Below are 21853 nucleotides of genomic sequence, written 5' to 3'. Positions count from 1 at the left end.
CAAACAGAACAGATTGAATTTACACTGAGCAAGGAGGATGATGAATTAGACTTTGGAAAATCCTTGTGTGGGTGTTTAAAATTTGTTCAAAATTAGTGGTGCCTGTTTAAAAAGTTTCCCTGGATTCACCCTTGAGGTCTTCTAAAGATTTCATTAAAATATAGAAGAGAATTGTGTGTCTGGCTATAAATGCTGCCTTTTATTCAAATATGTAACATTTACCTAAAATCAAAGGTCAAAATTTACCAGTTTTTTATAGCTGTACTAGTACAATCTCCTTCTTGTACTATGAAGAAAATATTGTCACCAATTGAGCATTCAACTTTCTTTTTGAAAAAAGGGACTGGCTCTTTATTGCTTGCTTTAAAAAGCAAATTTTAAAAATTTAAAATTAAAAAAAATTAAGAAAGTTTCTCAGTAAATTCTGAGAACCCTATTTCACTGTTTCTTCTCCATTTTGAAGCATAATTTAGTGGTTTTTTTTGTATATATATATTTTTTTTTTTTAAGAAGGAGATTTAAAGGTAAGCCAAGCGTCACATGTTAAGAGAAATTGGAAACCCCACTATTTTATTTGATTACCTTCAAATACTTGATATGTCCTTCCTAAAACGCTTAAGTTTTGGCTATATGAGCATGGAGTGTCACCTGCATCGGTCCTGATTCTGTACTCTCCATGGGAGATTAGTTTTGCAAGCAAGTCACAGCAGGACATAGGTCATGGATTTTTATTTTTTTTCCCATCTGTTCAGATGTCAGATTAGTGCTTACGCTGGTGCATGTCTTTACAACTTTGCAGTCTGAGTTTTGTATCAGACTGGTACATATTTCTGTGGAGTTTTTGCTTTAGTCTTAAGCCTTGTGAGGGATTTTTCTGTGGCAGTAAATGTTTATTTTCTGGAGACTTCTACTTGTATGGACAAATCATTAAATATAGCTATGGTGTCTTCCCTGTTCCCTGTGTTTTTCTGAAGCTGTCTGTTCCTTCTTTTTGTTTAATTCAGTACAGTTCATAAATGGACAAAGTCTCATGAACTGCATACATTCAGAGAGACTGTGGTCCTTTGTAGACTGGTGTAAATGAAGAACTATATCCCTGCACCAATGCATTATGGTAAACTGGTGCAAGTGAATGGCGAATGAGAAATAAGGTGTATCTCTTGATGATACAGATGTGGAGACAGAGGTGACCAAACTGGAAACAAATTTGAAATCAAAAAAAGGTGCAGACATCTAAAGTCTGCTACCTGTCTGTCCAAAATCAAGTAATTTAGGTGGCAGAAGAACATAGATTTGGATATTCAAATGTAACAAGGAGTGTATAGATCCCAGAAGTGACCAGTAGATTAAACAATCAAAAACATGTTTGCCCTTGTGTCCCAGCAGTGTCAGAGAGATAGCTGGGTGTCTGTATTTATATGCAATAAATTCTCTCTTTGGTTCCTCCTATTATAACCTGCTTAAATATTTTTAGCCATAACCTTCAACATGTTAAGAAAATTAGGGACCCCTTCTAGCCACAACTCACTTGTTTTCATGGGTTACATGATATTTGCTGTTGCCAAAAATATGTCCTAAGGAAGCATAAGTCTTTTCAAAGATGTCTTTTACAGAGTACTTTTGCAAAGCCCTCTAGTATCTATGCACACAGTTGATTTTGCCTGAATTTGATGGTACTACGGTGATAGAAACATTTAGTATTGCAAGTACCTATTTACTTCACTGGTGTTATGCATGACAGTAATTTTATTTATTTGCTCAGAATGGTGAAATGAGTTGGCAGCTGCTGCCCTTCCTCCTGCAGGTTACACATCTGTAGAACTTTACTAGCTTACAGCTGGCTTCTGAGCAATGGAGGGGAGAAACTGGTGATACAAATCTCTCAGTAGGGAGCTGAGAGTGATGAGTGAATAATCCCTTACTGATGCTGCTAGTGAGATTTTTTTTCTACTGGCATTAATGTTCTCAACCAGAAAGGAGGAGTGGGCTCAGTCCTTGAGCAACTTCATTACGAATATCAAGTTTTCATAGAGATATTGGCAAGGGACTTGTGTTGTTGCTATGTGATTATATGTAATGGAGCAGGAGGAGCAGGCAAATGCTCCTCAACTCTGGAACAGAAAAGTCACAGTTCGCCCTTGCCCTCTCCAGAAAAACAGCTTTATAATTCCTGCCAAAATGCTTGTTTTTCCCTCTCCTCCTCCCCCTTAAAGAATTCCCATTTGGTGAAAGTGAAAGAAGATGGCAATAGTCAGTGGAAAGCTGGTTATGAGGACAGAATATGGCTTTCATGCAGGAAATTCATAATTTCTTTTCTTCTTAAATACTAGGAATGTTGAAATCTGCAGTCGCCAAGCAACCTGGGTTCCCAAAGTTGTTGGAGCCTTTGCTAGAAGGGCAGTCAAAGTGCCTCTCATTGAGTATTGCTGGCATTCCTTCATCACAGACATTTCAGACCATTTAGTCTTGATTCCTGCTCAGCACAAAAACACTTTTTGGCCTAGCTGAATTGCTCTTTGCTTTCTTCAAGCTCAGCAGAAGGTAGAAGACTTGACACGCTCTCTGTGCAGCATTGGGTGAGGAGAGATGTGGTGGTTGTTTGTCATTTAATACACATTCTGTTTCCATGAGCTAGAAAAGATCACATTACTGATGACTAGTGGAGAAAATAAAAGCTATAAGTGCACAATACACGGTCACCTCTAATGAATAGAATGAATAAAAATAATAAGTGCATTATGTAGCTAACTGTCACATCTTCAGGGCACTACAGTAAATAAGTGGGAGTTATACATGTGCATTAGCAGCAAAATGGATACCACACTTTGGATCCTATCAAGGATAGTGTGGAGAAAAAAATATGATAGATTGCTGCTTTTTATCTGTCACTGCTGTGGCACAGAAGCATAGACCATATGTATGTAAAACGACTTTGTTATTTCAGTAAATTCTCTAACTCTTTCTGTTGTAGCCTGTAGCAAAACGAATAAGTAGCTGAAGATCCTGGTGGGATAGCTCTAAATCTATCAGAATAAAATACCTCTGCAGAGGCATAATTATTATTAAATACACAGTGATGTGTGACAAAACAACCAGTAAGCTAGGAGAGTCTCTGCCCTTGCAGGCTTACAGTATAAACTGAGACACTTTGCAAAGGATGAGAACAAGAAGCTATGATGGTAAACTGAAAAGAGGAGGCACAAGAAAGTTTGAGCAGGTGTGGGCCTTCTAACTGCAGGTCACTCTTGTTTCTTATCCCAGAGGTGATGCTAGAAGTGTGAGTCACCATCAGAATGGTGAGATGAGAGAGGCTGAAGTCATTGAGTGAGGATGCTGGAGTTTTCCTATAGTTTTATTAGTGGCTTTTTATTGGTTTGTTTTGTCCTATAAAGACTCGCTGCATGTTTCTCATCTCCTGTCAGTGATACATGTTGCTAGCTGCTGGCAGTATTCAGCAAAACAAAAATACCAAGTAGTCAGTCAGCCAGGGCTCTTGTGTCTTGCACTCCTGCCGGGTGCTGCACAGGTGATGAAATCCTCCTTCTCACTGACTTAGCAGGACCAAGATTTCACCCCAAGTAATTTGTCCTTACTTTCAGTGGAACGCAATAGGTCTCTTCCTGGTGATATCCTATTGGGGCAGTATAGAGATCAGAAAGGTCAATATGAAAAGACAGAGGAAATTTGCAAGATTGCAAGAACCAGACCCAACCTGACAGGTTTGGAAGTCTTACAAAATTCTGAATAAACTACAATGTCTGCCCTTTGATTCAAGGGAAAGTCTGGCAAACTGGGAATTTGCAATAGTCATGCTTGAATGTTATGAAGGTGTGAATCATTGTCTTCAGCTTATTTTCAAATGCACTAGGTAGCTCTTTGATGTACTTTGTCCTTGTAAGCTTCTCATACTGGTACCGAGATCTATCCCAGTGTTTGAGTTAGGTCTCTGCTGAGAGATGATGGCTAGAAACATTCCGTACTGTTTGACTTACGGGATTCAAAATTATAAAACTCCCAGTTCAGCTATTCTTTCTTGCAGCTGTACTGAATGCTGAGTCTTTCTCACAAACGAGCAGAGTTGCCCTCTGTGACTGTTAGTCCTCCAGTCTAAACAATTGCAGGGGGAGAGAGCTGGGGACGCAGCAGAAAAGTTCCTGTTTGTTGGTCAGTTCCATTACTCAGAAATAGAGGGCAAGCTATTTCACAGACTAACGACTATGTAACATGTTCTGCATTGTGTACCCATTAATCCAAAAATTACTGTTCCCTTTGAAGCTTGCTGTATGTAGAGGAAACAGTGCCACCCTTAACCAATGTGTGCATGATTTTCTACCAAGTAACTGTTGGTTTGCATTTGCCTTGAATTTCAGTTAAATGTAGTACAGGGGCCTTATAGCATAATAGTTTGGTAAGCTGTAGGGTTTCAAAGTTGGAATAATTTCCATTTCAAAACATTGCATCATGATTTTCAGCTTCTATGAGACACTTGAATATATGCTAATGTCACAAGTATTCAATTTAGACTTAGACGTGGAAGGAATTTTGAGGAAAGAAGAGACTCTCTTGTCTCTGCGTATCTGTCTTTCCCTCTCTGGCTTTAACATACATGCATTAGATGCTGGGTTTGACCTACAAAATGGCAGAGGGTAAAGGGTGAAAGACATATTCAGTCCAGTTCATCATGTGACAAAGCACAAGGCATATGGAGAAATACTTTGTCTGTACATGGGTCATATATTTAAGTACTTGAGCCATTTGGAAACAGTGCCTAGGTTTTTTTTTTTTTTTTTTTTTTTTTCTTATTTCCAGTGTGGTAGTCTCTCTCTTATTCTTCAGCTTTTGCGAAAAATATGATAAATGGAAGCTTTAGCCACCATAATGCCCATATTTTTTCCTCAAGGCTGAAAATAAATAAATACTGAATTTCCAGATTTGAGGTTCCACGGGGAGGTCAACTGCTGGTAGCAGAAACTAAATGATCTTTCAGTGGCTTTCAAAGGAAACACACTTCCTTGATATTTTTATTCAGTTCCTAAAAAGTGAGCAGTCCAGTTGTTAGGATCATAGCAGGACCATCCAAACAGTGGCCCAAGGAATGGTTCCATCCAATATATATCAGTGGCTTTCAGCAATTCATTGCGATTGTATATGCCCCAAAGTGTAGTGCCAGCTGTGCTGTGGTCACAGGAATGTGACTGCAGTGCACTGCTATCGATCTGCAGACTCAGGAGAGTTTAAAAATCCTACTTCAGTTCATTGGTAAATTGGCTATTATTTTTGGTTAGTTCCCCAGGTAAATGCATTATGCTATGCTAATAATAAGTCTGAATTAATTCTGGGAGGGAGTTTTCAGTGACATACAGCAAGCTGATGTCCCAGTGGTAGGTTCTCTCCTGTGTGTTAGTGTGGAAATATGTTACATTAAAAGCTCTGTCTATTAGACTACCTTGATTCTCTAAAGCACTGAGTCCATTTAACTTAGTGTGCTGGTTATTTTCCAGAATATTTCCAGTTCTTTAATTTTAATTATTTATATGTTCTAAAAAGTAGTAGTGGGAGGAGAGATGGGTGGATTTTTTTAATATGAACAGCTGTCTCCTAGAAGTTCAGTTGAAATCATTTAATATTGTTAACTTATATTTACCTTAAATGGGAAATTCAGGGAAATCTGACTTGGACAATGTAAAAAATTCTCAATTATGCTATAAAGTGACAAGAGAAGTAATATTTTAGGCCTGGCCCACACAAAGCTGCAGCTTTGTGGAATTTTCCCATTTGCCTTCACTGGGCTTTGGATCAGGCCCTGGGGATACAAACCATAGTTCACGGGTTTATGCTTATTGCTAATTTTAGAAACATTGCCAGGCTTCAAAATAGGGGCTGCATTCCACGTGCACCAGGAGTAGCCTTTTCATGCTTTGAGTAATGTTACAGGAACAATAAAAAATTCTTGCTACTGGGAATGCAAAGCTCTGTGGGACTTAGATGGGACCTGACATTTATACAGTTCATCAGTAGTGTAGATCAAGGACCGCTACTTTTAGCAAAGAATGCATATTCATTCTTTTTTGTTAACCTTTGCTTCAGTGCATTCATGACACAATTGTATGGGTATGTAGCTGTGTTTTAAGAGTTTTTTAATTTCAGTTGTTGCTTGAAGCACTATGCTGGAAATTAGACACTTTTAGTAGTTCAATTATTGTTGATTTATTCATCGCTCTTGTAGATACAGTGAATGTAGTTACTATAGTAAGGTTATCTAGTTCTGAATGCCAAATGCCAAGTTTCAGAGCTTACATCTTGGCAACTGCAAGACTTATTGGCCTGGAATTTGTTATGCCAGCAGTACTGCCTTGTAGCATTTATTTCACAGATTTTCATTAAATGGAGGAAGACGAGAGAATAGTGCTTCTAGTGACATCGTGCATCAAACTTTTTACTAACAGTACAGGGAAATCAGTTAAAAATAACTTACTCCAGGCTTTGTTCTGCTGTTTTCCTAGACTTCATTGGAAGAATGACAGCATTACACCAAATATAAAAATGTTAATCTAGAAAGATGATTTATTTAATATCACCCATTTTGAAAAAAAAAATAATAAAAGAGAGAAGAGAGAGAAAGAAGGAAGCTTAGAACAGCATAATGAACTAAAAATATTATATTATGCTTGAACATTCATTAACTTTGTTCTAATTTCTCTTTTGGGAGAATGAGTCAGCAGAAACATGCTTAAATTCCACTAGCTTTAGCATCTACTTTCAATATTTTGCTAAAGACAATGAATGCTACAGTAATAGGGCTGAACCTCAGCTGAGTTAAGTTGTTAAAGTGCCATTTCCAGTGGAGTGATGACAATTCATTCTGACTGAAACGTAAACTTTCGTGCTAACATACTGTAACACTTTCCATCACACTGTAGACTGTCTACACATGAAATATAATGCACCTAATGGCATTTAATTAGCTATCACGGGAGGCATCTGTCACACTATAATCTTTCCTAGTCACTTGTAAGGTCCTCTACCGCTTAGTCTCCCTCTGCTTTTCAATAGCATGCCTTGTGGTGATGTTAATCTACACCCAAAGATATCAGCTCTCATCTCACCTTGTCACTACCTCTACTTTGCAGCTTTAACCTACCCCTTTTACTTGGGGAGGACTCCTCATGATACTTATGAAGTCTCTTTAATCCCATCCTCCCCAAGAAGGCAGCTAGAAATCATTAGCATCAAGCTCTGCTTAGAGTCATGAGAATCTGAGAGGGCTGAGCCTGGTGTGATGTCAAATGAAAGCACAGACCCATTCATGCCTTTTGAACTTACGTTTCTGTTTAGTTCTCCACAATGCAGTTTTGCAGTTACAATGCTACATTACAACCTCTCTGAAACATGAGCTGGCAATGTTATTATTTCACATTGCATTTTGATGCTTCTAGAACAATAATATATATATAGAATGCCAATTAATCATTTACATTTACCATTTAAAAACAATAGGACTTCAGCTGGTCAGTATTGCTACAGTCATTTAAATGGTCATACATAAGTAAGAAGCTGATTGTAATAGTTCAGCCGAAACCTATAGCAGGTGTGTAAGAATGGGTACACTCAATGGAGTGAACCATAATCAGATAATAAGAAGGACTATGTACTATAGTTACTTTGTTTCAATGCCTGTCATCAGCTAAAGGTGTCATCTTTTTTTTGGATTAAAATGAAAAATCACAGATCTTCTTTCTTAATTTGTAGCCCACAGCTTTCCCCCAAAACAGTTAACATAAAAATTTTGATTGGGAAAAGGGGGAGCATGAGTTCTTTTCCATTGTGATTATTTCTTTCAGATGTTGAGGATAGTATTCTATGCTTAAATTAGGAACTCTGCACTTAAGTTTTCTTCAAATGGTTTCCACCAAAATTTTAAGATTTTGGCTTTACTATAATAATGCCTTTTGCGCTATCACTGCTTTGTTCTCGTTAAAAAAAAAAAAGCATTTTTTTAAAGAATTGCTGAACCTAGAATACATCAGAGTCTAATATTCTTTTGATCCATAGTTGCTTGTTACTTTTCTGATTGTCTTTAAATGCCTGCTTCAGACCCACTGATATATTAACTCTATTTTCTTTACCTGGCTAATTCATGTATGTGAAATGTTTCTGGTTTCACTACTGTCCCCTTTTCCTCATTAGTGGTGCACAGGTTTTCTCAGGCATTTGAAAAGCACATGCTGTTGCAGAATACTTTCTAATCCATATTTGCCGCTAACTGAATTATACATGGGTGGCATAGCACATATTCAGTCTTCCATCCTTATCTGTTACTTCATCATTACTTTCAATCTGCAGTGAAAAATGTGACTAACACGTTGTGTGGTATAAATAGACACTTCAGGTTGAGATCATTTATGCATGGTTTGAATTTTGATGAAATTTTATACTGCCCTCTGGGCTAAACACTTAACCTAAGTGATTGTCCCAATAATTTTGTTGAATCAAACCTTTCTGGATGGAAGTTTTACCTTTCATTATCTTCTAAATTGTTTACTATAAAGCTTTCCAGGAGTGTTAGGAAGCAAATAAAAAGGACACAGTTTCTGTTTATCAGTGATTCTGTGAATAATTATCTTGTCATTATAAACGACTGGAAATAGGAATATAAAGTACTTTAACTCAAAAGACTATGTGTTAAGTCATTGCTGTCCAACCTCAATATTTTTTTTCTTCTACAGCCACAAGATTGGAGGTTATGCAAAATTTGAAAGTATAACTGTAGATCTGTCTACTTACAAATATTTATGTATAAATATATTTACAGTTGGTACAATTCATTGTGCCGATTTATGTAATTTTTAATTTTAGTATTTTAATTGTAGCAGTTGTATGATCTTCTTATATTTGTTTACTATTAAAATTGCTTCTGCTGTATTTCTGTCATTTTTAAAAACGATGCTTCAGGTCTATATTTGGGTTAATTTTTATTTCAATTACAAACATTCTCTCCATGTGGCTTTATTGTTTTTGATGTTGAAAAGTCTGGAATTTATTATTATGAGCTGAAAGCAATCATTGAACACTGACATTTTAAGTATGAAAACAATGCAAGTAATTGTCATTCATTCAGTTAAGATATCACATTTCTTGCAACAACCAATTATAAGCCGGTGCTTTTAACTGGAAATGTGTCTCCTTCAGTTTTCAGCTGAGCATTTTGTATAGATTTTCATTGTTCATAACCATGGGAAGTTGCTGATCAAATATCACCCGTTACTTTTCCTTAGCAATCTTTAAGTTAATGGCCCTAATTTGTAAACTAAATTTAGGAACTGTTTCTTCTTCAGAAAGTGACAGCTTTTTAATAAATTTGAAATGTCCAGACCAGAAGAACTAAGCGGCTTGGTTCAGAAAGGTTGTCACTCTGTTGCATGCTGACCATCGTGTTGGCAGTCTCCATGGTACCCTCTGTAGTCCCTGTTTTCTAGTCCTCTCAATGGAGGTTGGTCACGGAGTGGTCTCCCATCCTGCCTGTCCTCCTGGCTTTCTTTGGTGAAAACAAGTCTCAATGGGATGAGGATGGAGGGAATGGCACTCAGGTGAAGAAGGTCAGGGTGTGCATCTGGTGATCATGAGGTCAGTGTTAACCCCGAAAGTATTTGGCCAGTAGTTTGACCATGGCACTGTGTCTCATCTCCCCATTTCCCACTAAAGCAAAGGCTTCCCAGGGAGGCTACATACTTGTCCCCATACAGCTTGGTCTCTTTGCCTCTAAGTTGCACATTGGGACGTTTGACTCTGGTATATACAAGTGAGGTGATCTGGCAAGAGTGCCTTAAACAGCTGTGGGCAGTAGAAATGAAGAGCTGGTTACCAGTTCTGAAGAGAGAGACTGCTGAAACAAGTTTTATTTTTTCAGCACCAAAATCCAAGCATTTTATCAAGAAAAAAAATCACATGGAAAGCTGGTTTTCTGACAACCACTGCTAGTCAGAAGTCCCAATTCTCTTTCACACAGCAGTCTCAATGGAAAATTTTATGGCTAGCCCTAGTACAGACTCTTTCAGAGGTGTTGAGCACCCACTGTGCCCATTAATTTAAATAAGCCCATAATGTGGTTTACATTTAATAAACTTGCAGCCTCCACATGAACCAGGTTTACTGAGTGTTGCCTGCTTTCCTGCTGGGTCTGAGTCTGCTGGTCTGGATAGTGTAAGAGACTTGGACGCAGCACATGCCTTCACCCCTTGTGTTTGTTAGAACTCCAAGCAAAGACTACTGAGAATGTGTTTTTACCCAGTAGAGAAGACTTTTATTTGAGGATAAGCTTGCACACAAGTAAACTGAAAAATGAAAAGGTTTGTATATGGAAGAGCCCTTTTATTTTTGGTTGTGTTACAGCTAAGTTATCAGAATTGAACTCTGATAATTTTGATAAATAAAAGCAGTGTATTGCTTTAGCAGTTAACACAGCACTTACACAGAAAGATAGCCTATTATTCATTTTAAAATCTTCAGATATAGTAGTAAAAAAACAAACAAACAAGCAAAAACAAACAAACAAACAAAAAACCACCAAGTGCATATTAGGAAAATTAGCAAAATAAAAATAGATCAGATATTTCACCAGCGTGAATTATCTTGCAAGTCTAGTGACTTCAGCAGGGCAGATATGTCAACTAAAAGCTGAAGTTTAATGCATACTTCATACAAGAGGATGCATGTGATTTTTACAGAAAGAAAGTGTGAAAAGCAGTGTATGTGTGATTATATGCTGATTTATTCTTATTTACAATAAGAGAGCCCAAATAACTGTAGCTCACATCAAAAGTTTCCCATTTTTGACATTCTGAATTTAAAGAGACTAGTGGTGGTTGCTTTTGTAACTCAGCCTTGTCTGTTAGGCTGCCTGCATATGTTTCCAGCATTGTGTTATCCAACTCTGCTCATAATAAATCTAACCAGTTTATTGTTCAAGAGTCTACACCAAGCCCTTGTCTACAATCAAGTTCTAGTTTAGTTGTTACTAAAGAGGAAAAGATTTGTGGGAAAAACATTTTACAGTCCAGTGTTGACAAATGTCTGGAGTTTTCAATACCCTAATGTTGTCTGGTTAAACGGATCCACAATCACCTTTGTTTACTTATCAGTAGGGCTGAAATTTGTTTTTGCATTTTGGTGGCATACCAGGATGATTTGCTCGGTATGGAGTTCTCCACTTCTCTTGCCTTTCCAGGGACTTGCCAACCCTTCCCTGGTCCTCTCATGCAGCCTCTGCCAGCCCTCTGGCTTCTGGCCAAGTCGGAGCTCACAGGGTAAGGACAGTCCCCAGGGTATAGCACTTGGATAGCACAATGAAAGATACATTTTCAATTTACACTCCTTCTTCTTACTATGAGTGCATTCTCTGTGCTCTGTGTCGTCTACCACAATGCTTCCCAGAGCAGTGCCAGAATGGATGACACACCAGTATTTTGCAATCTGTCTCAAGCTACCCACTTGAAATGAAGGAAGCATGTGACTGCATGAGAATCAAGGATATGTGGTATAACTGTCCTGGTTGAGTGTGTTTTTTTTTTTTTTAATTATTATTATTATTATTATTATTGACAAAGCACTTTTCACTGAAAAATTAAGATTTTCAAAAAATGTATTTGTGGGAAAAAGGTGGTGTTAACTCTTCTTCCAATTCAGGAAATTATAATTAGAACAAAGGTTGGAGACTGTTGAAATATTCTATCTTGACATTTTGAAGAGAACATTTTTTTTGAAATTACTTTTGCTTCACGTTTTAATATATACAGAAGGGTTCATTTTCTATTGAAAAGGTCAAAATCATTTCAAGCAGTTTAAATGATCAAAACAGGTCCTTTCATTAACCAGAATATCAGTTCATGAATATTTTTTATGTTGTTTTCAACATTTTTATATTTTTTATGTTGTTTTCAACATTTTTATCCCAATCTGGGATCAGAATTATATTTGAAAATCTTCATATGAAGAGAAAGCTACTTCTCATCTATCTTTATTCTGAAATCAAAAACTTTTAAAATACCTTCATACCTTACTTAAAGTGAGCTCCAGTGAAACGTGAAATAAATAATACACATTCTCTTTGCCTACATTGGTAAATAATTACCTTGTGAAATCCCACATCTCAGCAACAAAAAATTAGATTTAGCATGAAAGAAGAACAGGCATTAAAGACAGTTGGCCCACCTGCAACTGGCTTATTTATCCAGGAGTATATATTTATTGCCTGTACTTCAGTATCTTTTTATATTCTTATTATGAGGAATGGTATGGAAAAATGTTATAGGTAGGGACCTTCACGTTCATTTTGCTTCACATGAATGGCTGTTACATGTCTTCACTTCATTCTTCCTTGAGTGCTCTCTCTCTGCCATTTCTCTACCCAATCTCTTTTATTTTCCCTGCTCTCTTGTTTCAATTTCTGTCAAAATCAATAGAGTTCAGACTAATGATATCTAGGGTATTATCTTAATTTTAAGAATGGATTGGATGGCATGTTCAAAAATTATTACATAATAGAAGGATATTCACAGAGAAATGTTACTGAATTTTATGCTCATTTCTCACCCAGCATCATAGAACCTGTTTTTTCCCAGATTTTCCCTTTTGTGTCTGTGTGGAATCTGAAAACTTTCAGCATTTATTCAAGATGTCTGGACCTTTGACAGCCATGTGGCAATTCCAGATGCAGCCACTGGACTGTACAGATTTGCTCTACAGCACATGAGAAGTGACTCTTCTGTGCCTGAGACATGTTAGATCTATTGTGTGTGGACTAATAGCATGCAAATGTGCAAGAAATGCGGTGCTCTCTAGATGCCTTGGACTTAACACATATGCAGCTCTCTGGACGGTACTGCAGTAGTACATCTGACATAACCCTGACTATCGGACCGAGTGTGTATATGCTCTGCAGTGCATGGGAAAATCTGTTCCTTATGAGAAAGCCCAGAGGTATTAATACTGTAAGTAGAACAGCTGTGGTTCTTGAATATGAAGTGAAAAATACCTTAATTGTTTTATTTTATTTTACAAAATTATGGAAATCTTATGTACTGATTTTTGTTCAGCACAAAAGGCTGTATTTTCTAGTATGGCTCTATATTAGGTTTATTACTACTCTGATCAGTTGGGGGGCAAATTTCCAAGTCACACTGATCAATCTACATATTAAAAAAATACAGCCCCCAAACAAATCATATTGTAAGCAGGATTTCTTCAGCTTCTGGAATTATGGATTAATGAATCTGCCTATATGAAATTCCTAAATGCTGTTTAATGTTGGAATTGCATGGACTTTTGTGCCAGACTGAGAACTGCAGGTTTGATATATGACCTATCTGCCTTCTCTGTTTTACCTTTTCTTCCTGATTTCATGTTGGACAGAAATACCAACTGATGAAATAGCAGGGTCAATTATAAAGATCCATTAAATAAACTTAGATGAGCCTATATACACAGTATAAACATCTTGATCAAAGGATTTGCTTTCAGGCAAAGAGTTGACCAGCTGACAAATGATTGTAAATAGCTTTTTTCCAGGCCTGGATTGGGTGATAATAAAGTGAAAAGAATAAAATCTTGAGGAGGCATGCTCTTTCATTGACTATGTTGGAGAAAGTGTAAAAGACTACTTGTGGAAGAAGCAGTGTCTTCCAGAGGAGAGACCATCTCTGGGAAAAGCAGAGGTAGAAAAGATCCTAGCTCACTGAAGAGAACTCTGACCTCAGTCAAAGGAGTGCTCAAGAGCAGTGAAGACGTGCGGAAAGGATAATGCATTAGGCCTGTGTTTTTTCCACTATATGCCCCAGGAAAGATGCATCATTAACAAAGAGCAGTCACAAAGCTGCAGTACTGCAGCCCTGGAGGTTAGACCTCACCTGGAGAGAGGCTGAGACAGCTGGGATAGTGCATCTCATTTTTCTGGAGGTCTAACACCTGTGCCCAGAAATTATGCCAAAAGAGGCCAAGGAAAGAAATGTTATTTCTGTCTCTTGGCAATGGTGATACAAGATCACTGAAAGAGAGCAAGAACATCGGGGTAATCTGACAATTGACACATCAAGGATTAGAGGCTATATTAAAAGAACTATTAGGCATGTCAATTAATTTTCCTTTACTTCATTAATGAGCATCTTAGCTATGCATCTTCTGTTTGAAGCAGCAAGCAATCATTTTTCCAGGTTCCTTCATGCTATGACAAGTCACAGTCCTCCTGAGACACAGATGAGACAGGGTATAATATAGCATGATTATTGTTCCTAGTTTCATGAATGACTCTTAACTTTCCAACTGAAGGGAAATTTAATACTTATTTTGAATGTCAAATGCTGTCTAAAAAAATGAAACCTATGCAATTTGACATTTTTCAAAGCATCAGCTTTTACCATACTTTGAATCTTATTCTTTTGCAGTAACTCAGTTTATCCACTACTTCCAGTCTGAGATTCCAGTCAAAGAATCAAAAGAAGGAAGAAAACAACAACAAACAAAAAAATAACAACAACAAAGCACCCAAACCAGAGCACACTCCTCCTTTTACCATGAGAGCTCTGAAGTTGCTGATGACCTTCATTAAATGCCACAACAAACTTCTGATGTTCTCAGCAGTGAGTCTCATGACCCACAAATAGAAGCCAATCTAAATCATGGACTGGTTGTATTTGTCTTTTGTGTCTAGAAGTCTGCTGCCGGAATTTGCTGAGTGCCTCTAAAAATATAGCAGAAGGTTAACTGACAAAAGGCATTGTCTTTGTAAATCCTACCTTCAAATTTTGAGCCTAGCAAGTAAAAACTATTTAATGAGTAGACACACACACACAAAACAAACAACAACAACAAAAACAAAACCAAAAAGCAAACAAGAACAACAAAGAACAAGAATAAAAAACACAAAACCCTAAATTCTTCTCTGTCTCTTACTCCTTTAGGTAATGATTCAAAGTCTTTAAACTGAAAGAATAATATCAAATACAACCTGTGAACCAATCTGGCTTCAGATGAAAACAGAAGTAAAATTTTAAAAATGACACAGTATATTAACATAATTTTAAGGTTACACAACTAAAATATCACCAAACAGAAGCTAGGAGATGTGAAAACTGAAGTTTTAACATAACTTAAAGTTCTGAAGCATTGCGGATCAAGTAAGTTTTAGCTTGATCCCTAGGGATACAAATATTATTAAAGCTACATATTAAGCAAGAAAAAGAGGCTACAGAACACCAAAAGCCTGAGAGAGCATTACTATCTGATCAGAGTCAGAATATTTCAAACTACTTTATATCCGTTAACCACAGTTCTTTTCAGTTACATTTCAGCACCTGAATTCCTTTGGTATCTTTGGAAATCTCACCCTGACTGCCTCGCCTGACTTGAGATTTTTATTTATTATCATTGCTGCTAAATTTAATGGGAAGGTGATCAGGCTCCTTAGCTAAACTAAATTAATACTGCGTAAACATATCTGGTGTACTAGGCTTTATAATTAAACAAAAAACTCTGGATGGGAAGGCTGGACCAATAAGGATCCTGCTACACTATGAGCTGTTGGAGAGAAAAGGAGTAACAGGCTCAGTAGTGTTAGCCCATCATTTCGAGTCTTTACAAGGGCCAGCTTGTCTGGGTGCGGGAAGTATGACCACTTTGTAGATACTTCTATTTGAATGAGATATCAGTAGATTTGAGTCAAGTGAGCATTGTCAAAATGTCCATGTGACCTTGTCTGAATGCAGACCAGTAGTGGAAGACCTTATAGGTTTGAGATAATGGGATTTTGTCCTCTAGGATTGTGTGGATGTCTTTGTTGTAGATTGAAAAGTAGATACTGAATAAGTGCTAAGGCTGATTGGAAAACTAGTGGGTTTTTGTTTGTTTGTTTGCTTCTTGCTAAAAATCCAGCCTTTCAGCAGACTAAAAAAATGTTAAAGTTTAAATTCAGAATCACGTGTGGTGCCCTTTGAAGGTTACTGTTTAAGTGTTTATTATTCTTACTATCTAGGTGAATCAGTCTCTTTGAAAAGCTGCAGTTATATTTTTCAGGTATTTGGATTTCTTTGATGGAAAATCTAAAGCTCCCAAGAAAAAGCTGAACCATATCTTCATAAAAAGACAGTGAAAAATATTTTCTGTGAGTTTTCACAGACAACATAACCAACAGACTGTATTATTTTGCAATACTTTTGAAGAAAATATACACAGACAAAAAAAAAAAGCAGAGAGGTTATTTACATTGTAAGTTCAATATCTGGTAACTATCATTTATCAGAGACAGCAAAATAACAAGGATTTTGCTCTGCCCAAATACATTATTTTTCACCTTTGGAAGCTTTGGTCTAATGACTCCTGAACACTTGGTTTATTTCTTAGCCAGGTTTCCTAGGAAGGCAAGGTGAATGCAGTCAGACTGAACTACCCCTAATAACTTGTAAACTTCTGTCCAGTTTCAGCCAAACTTGGTCAAGAAGAATAGTGAGATTCAGTTACTACAGATTTCATGGGATTAGAGGTCTGGATAGAGGGGAAATACCTCAGTTATTAACCCAGCGGAGACTGCAGCATAACACAGAATCAGTTCCACTGTTCCAGGGAATCCTTGTGGTATGGGTGAAGTCTCATATCCCTGTCTCTTCTGAACAGTCACTTTTTAGAAATTGTGTGATGGATAAGTAGTGTAACGCATCAGAAAGAACAAGTTAATTGGCATCTTTAAAAGGTATGTACTCTTCTTTACTCTTGAGAAAAACATTATTTTGTTTAGAGGTGCCAACTCTAAAATAATCTTCCATCGTTTGATTAAGATTCGATGATTAAATTCCAAGTACCTAGGCGTCATAACAAAAGCTCTTCAAAACTGCAAAAACTCATATGGATATTGATTAGCTGTGAATTTAATGAGTCACATTTTATTTTTAAAGGAATTTGCCTTTTCTAAGTCCTCACTTTCTGCTCTCTCAGTATAAAGTTAAAGCTTTCTGTGACAGTGCCGATGTCTTAGGCTAGCATACTACATAGATTGGGAGAGATGACAGAAAATGTAATACACAAATAAATATGTTCTTTGCAGAGAGTTATTTGTAAGCTAGTCTATTTTTTGCACCCCAAAATTCTTCACTTACCCCTATGCTTCTCATTACTCTCCTATACTGGTGTTTTTTCCAATGATGCTGGTTTGTGTTTTGGCTCATATTGGAGGTCACTCAGTCACACCCAGCACAGCTGTTTTGGATGCGTCTGAGAGGAAATGCCACAAAGAAAAGCACAGACCCAGGGCACAGTTTTATCTAGAGCATGCAGAAAACATGTAATGAGTTTATTATATTATACTTTCAGTATCACAAAGCAGCATTTCTACCAGGAAAAATATGGCCCTTGTATCATTTGAGTGCATATTTTTACACAGTTGGAGCTATGTATTGCCATGGTACTGTGCAGTAATTAGCTGTAAATTCCAGGCTTTCTTAGCACCAGAGAGAAAGCTTTGCTTTTCATAACAAATGTCCCCTTTGGGAAGGAAATTTCAGATGAAGACCATTTCACTGGATCAATAGATGACACCAACAGGAAAGGAAGCCTGCATTTGTCTTGCCATGCCTTACATGTAGCTATGGGCAATAGAGGAATGTATGTTATCTAGAGATTGTTTCTGATAAGGTGATATCCCTCAAACTCCCAGTGCAGCTAGCAATCATACATTGATTTCAGAGAAACAAGCTGTGGCAATTCTTTAATTTCTGCTTTATACTCTGGAAGCAGAGGACTAAGGCCATGTCTTCACATTGAAAGAAAATTTGTGAAATTTCTTTCCAAAGGCAGCCTGTTATAATGCTGCTTGAACACCTTGAACACAGCTAATATCCATTATGTCATATAGGATAGCAAGCAGGAAGGAGAGCACTGCACAAGAAATTACAGTTTTCTTTCTTTCGCTTTCTCTATTTTTTAAAGGCAGAAGACCTGATTTCTATAAACAACCCCCTAGAGGTACTCCCCTACCAATAGCAGTCCACTGTGGAATAGATAAGCTTCTCATTATGTATCCCCCATGTTTTGATCATCATTTCTATCACGGTTGACATTCTGGTCCAGTTATATCAGGTACATTCTGTATAAGTCCTTTAGAAGACCGGGATAAAACCCTGCTGAATGCAGGATCGTTTTGCCTTGGGGAGAGAGTTAGTCAAAGTGCACATAGTTCAAGGTGGATTTCTAGTCAGATTCTGCAGCACTGGGGCATTCTAAAAGAAATATTTTTGAATTGAACATAGCTCAGAAGGAATTAAATTAGTTCTTTAATGTTTGTTTTTTTCTTCAGAGCCATCAACACAAATTACATTCTAAAATAGGCAACTAAATATAATAACGCAGCATTAAATTGAAAAGAAAAAGTTAATACTGTTATTATGTGATGCATTTTTTTTGACTAAATTGTATAGATAATTTCCACCATAATTTCAGTGGTGTTTATAAAGATCTTTTAAAAAGATTTCAGTTTAACATTTCCTATAGCTGTACTTTTTCATAATATAATTGAATTTAAGATATCTTTACAGTATCTAAGTTTTCTCATCTTGATAACTACTTAATGATGTTTTAAATATAATAGCATTCCAGAGTATTCTGCATATGCACATAACATTTTTTCCTTCCCTTCTTTTTATTTTATTTCATTTTATTTTATTTTTAAATTCCCTCAGGCTTTTAAAGATTTATCTAAGCTGGCCTAAAATAGATTTGTTTCTTTCTGAAATCAGCTTGTATTAAAGTAAAAATATATTTTAAAGTGCAGTGCTATAACATCAGTCACCTGCTCAAAACTCAGATTGTTCTCATTTGTCAAAACCTGGAAGAAGAGTTCTTCCAAATGGTTTGTTACAGCTACATTTGGACAAAGTAAGCATCGTAAATACTCTGAATACTTCAGACAGTTTTCTGTTTGTGAGATTTATTTCACTGTACTGCATTTTCCGTGTAATTTCATGAACTGCCTTATCTGGCCACATTTAAATCTGCAAGGATTCATTTGTAACTACGTTCTGACTGGCATTACGTGGTTCACATTGTACTTGATTTTCCTCATGGACTAGTATTCCTGCATTAAACTCTTCTGTGCATGGACATATTGACACACAAGATAATATTAACTAAGAAGATAGTATTAACTAAGAAGAATTGATGTCAAGAAAAAAAATAATTCCTAATGAAAAAATTGCTATAAATACATGTCTCCTCCTTCCCCCAGACTCCATTTGTTTTGCCTGTTTAGTGCTATCTTATAAAATTTACTATAGAAAAGGGAAGGTTATTTTTGTCTGGTCAGTACAGAAGCTGACAGAGGAATAACGCTAATGGTCTTTTAGAAACATATTATGTACAAGCTACAGCCATAGATTCACTTTTTTCTCTCTCTGTTTCATACCCGCCTATTCCTATTGTGAATGAGTATTATAAATCTGCACATGAAGTGAACTGTGCCTTCAGTTCAACAATCGACATCCTAACTTTAGCATCTTCACACATGTATGATTAACCTGTTGCAAGTGAAAGAATAAGAGCATTCAAGAATTCAATTTCTGTTTCAGCTTTTTGCTGTAAAAAATAGATACAACTGAGGAAGTAAAGGAGCTTTGACTTGTGGCTTGTCTGTGTTCATATAAAATGAAGTTTCATTGCTGCACAGCCAGGCAGCAAAAGGTCTTTCTGAAACAAGACCATCACATGCATCTCCTGCCCTGCTACGTCCACAGCAGCCTCGAGTTTTTCAATGCTTACGGAACGTGGCCATTTGACTCCAGCTGTACAGACCAACACTCCTAGTGTGATACTGCTACTAATTAAGTCCAGGATGGAAAAGAGGAAACGATCAAACTTGTGACTTTTTCCCTTCCCTTCCCTTCCCTTCCCTTCCCTTCCCTTCCCTTCCCTTCCCTTCCCTTCCCTTCCCTTCCCTTCCCTTCCCTTCCCTTCCCTTCCCTTCCCTTCCCTTCCCTTCCCTTCCCTTCCCTTCCCTTCCCTTCCCTTCCCTTCCCTTCCCTTCCCTTCCCTTCCCTTCCCTTCCCTTCCCTTCCCTTCCCTTCCCTTCCCTTCCCTTCCCTTCCCTTCCCTTCCCTTCCCTTCCCTTCCCTTCCCTTCCCTTCCCTTCCCTTCCCTTCCCTTCCCTTCCCTTCCCTTCCCTTCCCTTCCCTTCCCTTCCCTCCCCTCCCCTCCCCTCCCCTCCCCTCCCCTCCCCTCCCCTCCCCTCCCCTCCCCTCCCCTCCCCTCCCCTCCCCTCCCCTCCCCTCCCCTCCCCTCCCCTCCCCTCCCCTCCCCTCCCCTCTCCTCTCCTCTCCTCTCCTCTCCTCTCCTCTCCTCTCCTCTCCTCTCCTCTCCTTCCCATTCCTTTCCCTTCCTTTCCCCTTCCTTTCCTTTCCTTATTATTTTTTCTTCCTCATATCTGTCTCTTATTTTGAAGCTTCATCATGCTCTGCTTCAACATTCACTGCACACCTTCACCTGTTTGCTTGGTGGAGTTTTGACTAGTACTGAATTGCCATTTCAACTGGGCAACCTCAGAGTCTTTTTTCCCAATGGCCTGCCAGCTAAATTGGTGTGTTACAGATGAATGCACAGCTCACAGATGGTGTTTGAGTGTTTAGAGGCTCTCACAAGTAGATACCTATTTGGTCAGGAGGAAGATTACATTTTTCCTCCAGACAGAGCAAATGTCCTTGGGGATGTTTTCTGTGTCAAGGTAAAAACAGTTCCACACTTCAGGTACAAGGGATTCTGTTAGCATAACCAAGAGTATTACATATATATATATATATATATATATTTTTTTTTTTCCTTCTGGATAAGTTATGCTGCTGCTAGTAATGTGAATGAAAAGTTTTATCTTCATTCTCCTGAACTTCTATAGATACTTTAGGCCTAGCATCTCCTTTATTTTTACCTTTTTTCTTTTTAACTGGGTTGAGCTTGAAGGTGTACTTATGAATCCTGTTGCCCTGTAAAGTTCTTCTTCACGGCCTAAACTCTTTGTTTTATTGTTCATGCACAGGTTTGAGTATTTATGCTACTTGCTGTGGGAACAACTTTGTGGCTAGCACTGTGTTTGTGAGATCTATACCTCCAATGACATCTCTCATCCTCCAATGTAAGGATTGTATCTTTTTCTCATTCATTCATTGTTTTCGTATTTACTTAAAATGGTCAGAGGGCAAGAAGTAGGGGAGGAGTTACATGCTTTCTTTTCCTTCTTGACTGACCTATTCATGTCATGAGGATGAATAACAGACTGTCCGCTGCCTTTTGTTCCTTTCTAGTATGAAATATAAAATAAAGGTTCTTAAAAGTTCTGCAAGCTGCACTTGAGTTTCCTTGTTTCATGTTTGTTCCCATCCAGAGTTGGAACCAGACAGACTAAAATATTTTAACAGTCTGTTCTTGTAAGATTTCCAGACTATTTTGCCACGCCAGCAGGCTCATGAAAATGCAGTTGAGCATGAAATAGGCAAAGTTTTAGTTGCCTACCTAAACTGCAGCAATGATGATAATCATTTATTGTTGTCATTTTTGTTTTGTTATTGTCAGATGCAGCTCAAAACTGAAATGTGCAAAGCACTGACAGCTCTCTACAAAGAACCACACTGTCCTCCAGCACCACTGCTACTCTGATGAACTTGTGAAGCCTCCTTCTTCCTATGCTTCCTTCCCCAGCTTGGCAAGAAATCTCTTCTTGGGAATTTCTCGGTTATTCCCCCAGGAAATTCTTAGTTGGCTAGAGGCAGAAGATGGGCTCCTCTATCAACTGTATATCTTTGGGTGAAGGGGCTGCCGAGGACAAGAATCTGCT

The 21853-nt window shown here is 37.7% G+C and overlaps 1 protein-coding gene across 1 annotated transcript in view; it reads left to right on the top strand.

Annotated features, from left to right (window-relative positions):
• LOC310894603 (uncharacterized protein) overlaps window positions 1–21853 on the top strand; it is a 310402-nt gene that overhangs the window by 205859 nt on the left and 82690 nt on the right. The gene's annotated exons all lie outside the window — the stretch shown is intronic.

Source organism: Anser anser, assembly GCF_964211835.1.
Source record: "Anser anser genome assembly, chromosome: 2".
In the NCBI taxonomy this organism is placed as follows: Eukaryota; Metazoa; Chordata; class Aves; order Anseriformes; family Anatidae; genus Anser; species Anser anser.
Note: the sequence above shows the minus strand (reverse complement) of the source record. Positions and strands in the feature narration are given on the sequence as shown.